Source organism: Triticum urartu, chromosome 7A, assembly GCF_056163025.1.
Source record: "Triticum urartu cultivar PI428250 chromosome 7A, HENAU_Tu73, whole genome shotgun sequence".
Classification (NCBI taxonomy): Eukaryota; Viridiplantae; Streptophyta; class Magnoliopsida; order Poales; family Poaceae; genus Triticum; species Triticum urartu.
Genome location: NC_141879.1, coordinates 110,297,737 through 110,307,376, shown reverse-complemented (window position 1 = coordinate 110,307,376; position 9,640 = coordinate 110,297,737). Strand labels below are relative to the sequence as shown.

The 9,640-nt window shown below is 44.3% G+C and overlaps 1 pseudogene; it reads left to right on the top strand.

The window, feature by feature from the left end:
- The first annotated feature begins 8,381 nt into the window (after positions 1-8,381).
- LOC125525183 (protein STRICTOSIDINE SYNTHASE-LIKE 10 pseudogene) lies at positions 8,382-9,419 on the top strand (annotated as a pseudogene).
- Positions 9,420-9,640: the final 221 nt, after the last annotated feature.

Genomic DNA, 9,640 nt, shown 5'->3' with positions numbered 1-9,640 from the left:
ATGAGGGACTCGAGCGTAGCCTCCTACTGGATTGATACCTTGGTTCTCAAAAACTGAGGGAAATACTTACGCTACTTTGCTGCATCATCCCTTCCTCTTTGGGGAAATCCAACGAAGTGCTCAAGAGGTAGCACGGAACTCTCTCTCGGCCCTCTACTAGATCAAGAGTTCGAGGGACGTCATCGAGCTGAACGTCTGCTGAACACGGAGGTGTCGTACGTTCGGTACTTGGATCATGGATCGTGAAGACGTTCGACTACATCAATCGCGTTAAACTAACGCTTCCGCTTTCAGTCTACGAAGGTACGTGGACACACTCTCCCCATCTCATTGCTATGCATGTCCTAGATAGATCTTACGTGATTGTAGGAAATTTTTTGAAATTGCATGCTACATTCCCCAACACTTCATACGTGGTCTACGCTACACCGAACGGAGTATCAACCACTATTCAAGGCAGTGTGTAGCGGTTGGAGCGGGTGGCCAGGGAGGTCTTCACCGAGCATGGGTGGCAGCATAATCTCTGGATTGACGCGCCAGCTCCTTCGACATAGGCATACCGTCGGCCCTATATGATCCTACTATTGCTGATTTGTCGTTTTTTTAATCTTCTTCAATTTGTTTTTGTTTGGCTGTGTGCATCTTAGTTATGCAGAGGCCGAGCGATGCTCGTCGTGTTTGTATTCGCTTGATGCTACATTTTGTGTCAATAAAAATGTCCTTTTATCGAAAAAAGGTACATGAATGATCAGCAGTGTTATTTTGAATGGACATGCTTTGTAGAGGTTTTCTAAATGGAATAAGTTTGGTGATAAAATGGATACATGAGCAAGGCCAAGGTGACTCTGAAAGGAGGGTGGAACATGTACATAAGAATCCTTACTGAAGCTAACTGTTACGTTGAAGTAGTTGGTTGTCTCGACAAAATGCTGACAATGAACCGGTTAAGAAACTAATGACAGAGTCCATTTCCTTTGCCTGTAGAGGAAGCAAATGGAAGAAAAAATGCATTAGAAAGTGTTCTGGAAGACCTGAAACTAGAGGCCCTATGACAAACTGATGATCACTTATGCTCCTTAATGCAGCTAAACTAAAGATTGACAAGCACCTGAGAGTAGTGTAAAGATGGCCCACATGATCAAGAAGTCCAGCATAATTTACTTGCTTGCACTACTAGGAAAAACCCTAGCAGTAGCGAGGGGTTTTTGCCTAGCAGTAGCGCGGGCACTACAGCTAACTTTTAGCAGTAGTGTTGGTAAAGCCCCCGCTACTGCTAGCAGTAGTGTGTGTTCCAACACGTGCTACTGCTAATTACTAGCAGCGCGCCCTAACCCGGCGCTACTACTATTCTTTCGTGTTCCATTTCTCTTTTCTTTTATATTATATTTATACATCATTATACAAGTTCTCATACAGTACGAATTTAAAGATTTTTATATCATTATGATGATGTGTTATTATATCATTGGGTGAACTACCTGGGACCTACTAATCCAACTTGGTCATTTTGGATCCATCCACTTGAATCTAATCCTTGTTTCTTTCACCCAATGATATAATAACTCATCATCATCATAATAACAACTCATCATCATAATAACAACTCATCATCATCATAGTCATATAACTACTCCTCATCATCATATACGAGTCATATAACAACTCATCATTCTAACACATTCTCGCACATAACTCATCATCATCATAATAACAACAACTCATCATCATCATCATAGCCATAATCAACACTAGCCAATTGTTCTTACTACCTAGGACCTACTCCTCTCTCTTAGGTAAAATAGCATAAAACAGGTAAACCGGTACATCTCCATAATGGAGAATGGAGATCCACCTGTCTCTAACTTGTGACTTGCGCACATTCATGTTGCCTTCAATTGGTTGTCTGCGTGCAACTTTGCTCCATTCTTTGATATTGAGCCTTTCATATTTTAAAGAAATCGAGTATGCACTTTGGTAAGTTGTCAGTGGAAACGGCCGTAAGCTAACCATATTCATATGACCTTCGGTAAGCATCATGTTGCACAACCTCCTTCGGGAGCTTATGTTGAAGAACATAATAGTAACATATGTAGTTAGCAATGTAATTTACTTAAAAGAATGTATGCAACTCGTGGACTAGTGGCACGTATCCACTAAAATTTGGGCTGATTAGATAATTGGTCTTAAAAGTATCAACATCATCTATAAATGAGACGAGAGATTCTTTCTCCTCACAATTTAGCTTGGAGACATAGCTGTAGTATGTCTTGTCTACATCCTTCCAAGTATTTCTTGAAGATAAGAAATAAGCTAACAATTATAGATAAAAAATTAGTAGGGATGAACACCAAATGTTTTTAAATAAACAATATAAATTAATAAACAAATTTGTTTGACAAACTCACATATAGGAAGAACTGGAGGCATATCCACATCCACCCAAATGTTGATATTATTTTCAATATCATCTTCAGTATGAATATCGAAGGTTATTTGCAAATTCTCCTCAAATCCATAGGCCTTGTAGAGAGTTCCCAATTAGAGCAACCAAAATGTGAGTGATTAAGTGCATTGTAGATCTTAACCCGAAAAGCATAACCATGTTTAGTCCTGAGGTGAGCTCTCCTCATCTCCATATTCTTACTCTCTTGGAAACCGAGCTTCTCCAAGACATACAGTCTTGCATGGCAGGGGATGTACTAGTCGAATTTAAAAAATAGAAATTACACGTTCAAGCAAAGAAGCACAAATCATGATTAATTATGAAAAAATATTCGTTGTTGTGTACCGTACAAACATCGAAGGTCTCTTCCAGCTTGACGGTGAAGAACCTACCATTTTGCAGGTGAGGCCTGTCGCACATCCCCCAGTCGCCGCAGTAGTAATCGCACTCAGGGATCCTATATTCCTATCATCATCGGGCATTTTCTGTGTTCAAAATTCAAAGATTATAAATCAACGACAATTACCAGGAACTAAACACACAAATCACTATTCACCATGGGTTGACTTTCGGTCTATCGAGTCTTTCCTTGGAAATTCTCATCTCACGTGGTGTATATGGTGGGCACTGCCTCTCTGATATATTCGGCCATCGGTGATGGTCGCTTCTCCATTCGTTCCCAAGTGCATTACACCAAAATGTCTAGCACACGGGAATGAAGGAGAAGCGACCCCCACAACAACGGTCGGGATTCTTCCTCTCTGATATTTTCAACCATCGGTGATGGTCACTCCCCCTTTCATTTGAAAGTGCATTACACAAAAATATCTAGCACCTGCGAATGAAGAAGAAGCGCCCCCCACGACAATAGTCGGGATTCTTCCTCTCTAATATTTCGACCGTATATATGGTGGGCACTCCCTCACCGATTTTTTGACCGTCGGTGATGGTCGCTCTTCTCTTCCTTCCCGTGCATTACCAAAAGGTCTATCACGAGAAAGAAGAGGAAGAGCGACCCCCACGACAACAGTCGGCATTCTTATTCTCTCATATATGGTGGACACTCTCCCTCACTGATTTTTTCACCGTCATGTATGGAGCCCCGACAGACTAAAGTCAACCCAAAATGTCATTTAATTCACTTTCTGGCAAATCCTGGGCACTAGATATTTCCTATATATTCTAGCACAAGTCATGCTAAAATTCACGAAAAATTCCGGCATGACCTTTGCTAAAATAGGACATATCAAGCGCCTAAAATTTGCCGGAACGGAAATGAATCAACACTCCGGCAAAACATAGGCCACTCGGATTTACCCTGCAATACAAAGAGTCAAATGTGGCTATCTTTGGAACCATATACACAACAGCTCAAGATCAACATGTCCATAGACATACACATGTTCTTTTTTAAGCATGAACAAAGTCAAGTTCTATTTTATACAGAAAAGTTTAAACTTGAAATGCTATCCAAATCAATTATCATTTCAAAAAAAATCTTCACATTGTCACAGCTACTCATCTACTACTACTATATCTATAAAAACATCTATGAAAACTTGCATATAATAGGACCTCTATGCATGTTCATCATTGACATTCACAACACATCATCATCGACATAAAAAACATGGGGATTTGGCTGGTCTCACCTTGTGGTCGGAGGGGTTCAGTGAAGGAGACGACAATGGGGACGATGCAGGGGCAAAAAATACTTGATTTATGCACAATATGAACAAAATTATTATTATGCCGATTTTAGGACTTAGTGAAACCCTATAAGCTATCAACTAAACCCTAGAAGCATACTAAATCAAAGTGTTACATATCAACTAAATCTATTAACTATGTCTAAATTTTTACTAATTCACTCTAAACCCTAAAAACCATATCAAAGTGTTACGTATCAACTAACCCGTAATCGAAATGTTGGAGGGGTTGTGCATGGAGGAGGGGGGAGGAGGGGCTGTGTGGATGGAGGAGGGGGATGAGGGGTTGTGGATGGAGGAGGGGGAGGGAGGAGGGGCTATGGATGGAGGAGGGGTGTCTAGAGGAGGGAGGAGCAGGGGAGGGAGGAGGGGGAGGGATGAGGGGTTGTGGATGGAGGATGGGGGAGGGAGGAGGGGTGGCTAGAGGAGGAGGGAGGAGGAGGGGCGGCTAGAGCAGGGATGAGCAGGGGAGGAGGGGCAGCTAGAGGAGGGAGGAGGAGGGGCAGCTAGAGGAGGGAGGAGGAGGGGGGCTTACCGAGGCCGGGGGATGGCGGCAACGATGACGGTGACGGTAGGAGGAGGAGGGGCGTGATGGTGAGAGAGTGAGGACAGGGAGAGTGAGGAATGAGCGGGATGGGGAGGATAAGGCTACTACTAAACCCATTAGTTGTAGCGCAGATCCCAGTCCAGCGCTACTGGTAAGTGGGGACGAGCGGTTGAGCCCGGGCTGGCCACAGTAGCAGCACCGGTCGTGGGCCGATGCTACTGCTAATGTGTTTAGCAATAGCGTTGAGCCGTGACCGCACTGCTGCTATGGCTAACCTGTGGGGGCATGGCGAGGCCCACATAGTAGTAGTGCATGTCTGACAGTGCCGCGCTACTACTAATCGCCACCTGCAGCATGTTCACTAAGACCGCGCTACTGCTAAATAATAGTAGTGCGGCCCATTAACCCCAAGCTACTGTTAATCCTCTACCTATAAGGTATTTCCTAATAGTGTTGACCCTCGGGTAAGAAGCTAGGAATTCAGTAATCTTTTGGGAATTATCGTACAAATAATAAAGTAACCGCCAACCTACTCACCCGCACCCCCCCCCCCCCCCGGGTCATCTTGCTCGGGCGACCGCGGGGGTGATCCAATCTGATAGCCACAGGCAGCCCACCAACCAACTCATTGTCTCTCCACTTGCACCCAGTATCCAAATGCTCCCTGGTGCCCATAGGAGTGAGTAGCAACCACGTACGGATTCATGCCGTAGCTCGGAAGATAACCTGCAAGAAGTTAATCATAGAAAGTCTGTTAAAAATCATATTGTTCCTGCAGTTTCATATAGCCCAAAGAAGTGCGCATATTCCAATCCGAATACTGGACGCAATATCAGGATTCACTCCATTTAGCCACGTCACAGACAATGCATCTATGCTAACTGGAGGAATAATATTAAAGGCTATATGAATGGACCGCCAAAGTAATTTCGCGAGAGGGCAATCAATAAATAAATGTTGAATTGTTTTGTCGTGAACACAAAAGCAACATCGTGAACTACCTACCCATCGTCGCTTTAGTAAGTTATCTTTGGTAAGGACCACCTGCTTGTGAACAAACCACATAAAATTTTTGATTCGCAGGGGAACCTTAACTTTCCAAATGTGTATCGATCTTGGGATTGGGCCAGAATTAATAAGGTCTAAGTACATCGATTTGACCGAAAACACCTCATTACCCGTTAGCTTCCAGCTCAGGGTGTCTCCCTAATCTAAGAGTTGAACGTCCATCAACCTCCACACTAAGTGTAGCCAGGAGTTCCATCGTTCCCCTACTAGAGACCTCCTGAACTGAATATTCAAAGCAACTGTTTGCAACACTGTTGCTACGTAATCCTCCTTACGTTCGGCAATATGATACAGGGAAGGATATTGGATAGCTAGCGGTGTATCGCCTAGCCATGTGTCCTCCCAAAACCTTGTTGTTGTTCCGTCCCCAACAATGAACTTGACCCTATGGAAGAAGGTCTCTTTGACTCTCATGAGTCCCTTCCAAAATGGTGAATCATTAGGTCTTACGGTAACCTGAGCGAGGGTTTTGGAGTGCAAGTATTTACTTCTCAGGATTTGTGCCCACATACCCTCTAAATCCTGCGATAGCCTATATAACCACTTACTCAAAAGGCATTTATTCTTAATCTCGAGGTTCTCGATCCCAAGACCCCCTGGTCTTTTGGTCGACAAATAATATCCCATCTTGCCAAGCGATACTTTGTCTTAACCTCGTCTGACTGCCAGAAAAAACGAGATCGATAGAAGTCAAGTCTCCTTCGTACCCCTTTAGGCACCTCAAAGAAGGATAGGAGGAACATCGGCATACTCGTGAGTACTGAATTTATCAATACTAGTCGTCCTCCATATGACATAAGCTTACCCTTCCGGCAGCTTAGTTTCTTCTTGAATCGATCTTCGACACATTTCCAGTTGGTCGGGATAGCTGAACGGTAGTGACCCCAGTTCACAACCGAACAATTGCCTATAGCTATCTTGGTCTTCTTTGGCCCTACCAAAGCAAAACAATTCACTCTTGTGGAAGTTTAGACCAGATAGTTGTTCAAAGAGGCATAACACTAGTTTCATATTCCTCGCTTTTGCAAGGTCATGCTCCATGAAGATAATAGTGTCGTCCGCATATTGTAGAATGGAGACGCTCCCATCTACCAAATGGGGAACAAGACCACCTACTAGGCCTTTCTCCTTGGTCTGACCTATAAGAACTGTCAACATGTCTGCCACAATGTTGAACGGAATAGGAGACATCGGGTCTCCTTGTCTTAGGCCTTTATGTGTTTGAAAGTAATGACCAATGTCATCATTCACCTTAATTCCGACACTACCTTTCTGGACAAAAAATCCACCTGATTCCTCCATGCCCCATTAAAACCCTTCATGCACATGGCTTGCTGTAAAAATATGCATGAGATGATATGGTGTTGTTTTTAGTTAAGTGATTAAATGATTCGATACCTGCTCCAAGTTCTATAGGCCGGGATAGCACTGGAGACATGATACTGTTGTCCACCAAAACAAGAGCACCATGAGAATGAGCTATCTCTGAGATTTTCTGTGAAGTACAAAAAACACTGGAGAGGGTAAGAATGTTACCTAAGAGTGTGTATCTGGATTAATCAAATCTTTACATACATTCTTCATGATAATTGAAATGCATACATCAACACTATTACCTTTATATCAATAATTTGTTGACGAGGATTGGTGGGACTTTCAAGCCAAACTAGTCTAGTCAAGGGTCCAATTGCAGCAGCCACGTCGTTAATTTAATAAAATATACATGCATGCCAAATAAAATGTTGACGCAATTTTCCTCAAAACAATTTATAGGAGAGAAATTGTTAGTGTGTAACAAAATACCTCAAAATATATTCTGCTGCGCATGTAATATGTTAATGTATTTAAAAATGTTCATGACGCTTGTTAAAATATTCTGAATTTTACATCATTATGAATGATTTTGAGATATGTTTTTTGCAAATGAATATCTTTGAAGTATCACGGCATCAGTTATGAAAGTTGTTCATGCGTGTGAAGTAAAATGTTCATGTGTGTTCAACAGTTGTTCAAGTAAATTCAAAAAACCGTTTCAGTAGATAAAGTGTTTTGCATGAGATAAATGTGTTCTACCATCTTTAAAAAAAAGTGTCCATGCAAGTTTGAACAAAATATAAATGTGTGCCAAGCAAAACGTTCACACAAGTTTTAAAATATTATTCACATACGAAAAATGTTTAGTAGATACCAAGAACTTAATATATAGTACTATTCTACTATGCAGCCCATGAAACATTTTAACATTTTGAAAACAAAAATAATAAACTTTGTGTTAAATTTTAACGATTTTCTTCAACATGAAAGATGATAAACTTTGTGTTAGAAAATTCCATCAACGAGAAAAAAGGGAAAAAAACACGGACAAAAAGCAGCACCGAGGCAGCCAGATCGCCGGTGTTCGCAAGGACCAGGTCGAGAATCGGAATAAGTCGAGGACACGGATAGGGACTCGTACTCTCGCCGTCGCCGAGGAGGACGGCCGACTCTTGCCGGGACTCGGACCCCTCCAGCGTTTATATAAGAACAGAGGCACCCCCATCGAGCCAACACCACACAACACGTCCGATCAAAGAAACACAAGCTCTCGAAACAGCTAGCGAAGCAAGTCAACAATGGCGAGCGGCAGGAGGGATCCGCCGCGGCGACGATCTCGCTAGCCGTGCTGCTCCTGCTCTTCTTGCCTAGCACCGCCGCCGCCGCCAACGTCCCCAGCATCGACGCCACGCGGACGCGCCACCTGCCGCTGCCACGCGGACTGCTGCGCGGCCCGGAGAGCGTCGCCTTCGACGCCAAAGGCCACGGCCCGTACAGCGGCGTGTCAGACGGCCGCGTCCTGAAGTGGAACGGCCACAAGCTCGGCTGGTCGACGTACACCTACAACCCCGACTACAGCAGCGAGGCGTGCACGGCGTCTCTCCTTCGCCCGGAGACTGCCACCGAGGGCCGCTGCGGCCGGCCGCTCGGTCTGCGGTTCCACCTCAAGTCCGGGTACCTCTACATCGCCGACGCCTACAAGGGGCTCATGAGGGTCGCGCCAGGCGGCGGGGAGGCAACTGTGCTTGTCACGGAGGTTGACGGCGTACCTCTCCGCTTCACCAACGGGGTGGACATCGACCAGGTAACCGGAGAGGTCTACTTCACCGACAGCTCCAGGAACTACAATAGGTCGCAACATGAGATGGTCACAAGAACCGGAGACTCGACGGGTCGGCTACTGAGGTATGACCCACGGACAGGAAAGGCCGTCGTGCTCCAGGCCGACATCACTTACCCCAATGGCCTCGCCATCAGCGCCGATCGGACACATCTCGTCATCTCATTGACCGGACCGTGTAAGCTGCTACGATACTGGATCAAGGGCTCCAAGGCGGGCACCATGGAGCTATTCGCCGACCTCCCTGGCTATCCAGACAATGTGAGGCCCGACAAGAAAGGAGGATACTGGGTGGCACTACACCGTGAGAAGGCTGAGCTCCCCTTTGGCGTTGATAGCCACCTGCTAGCATTGAGGATCGATGCGGACGGAAAAATAATTGAGGAGATGCGGGGACCCAAGGGCGTGAGACCGACCGAGGTGGTGGAAAGGAAAGGTGGCAGGTTGTTCATGGGATCCGTCGAGCTTCACTATGTGTCCGTCATCACACGCAAATAGATAGATCAATTAGATATTAAGGATCTTTGTAGAACTTACCCTCTTTATTAATGTTATTATTTTATTGTTTTGACGTATTTTAGTTGTAAAATCTATTTTGTTAAGTCAAGCTTTCTGTTGTTAAGTGGAGATTTCTGTTGGACAATGATGATGTATTTTTTAATATAATGTATCAAATTATCTTTAGGAAAGTACAGTTGCATGTTGCAAAGAGCCAAAGA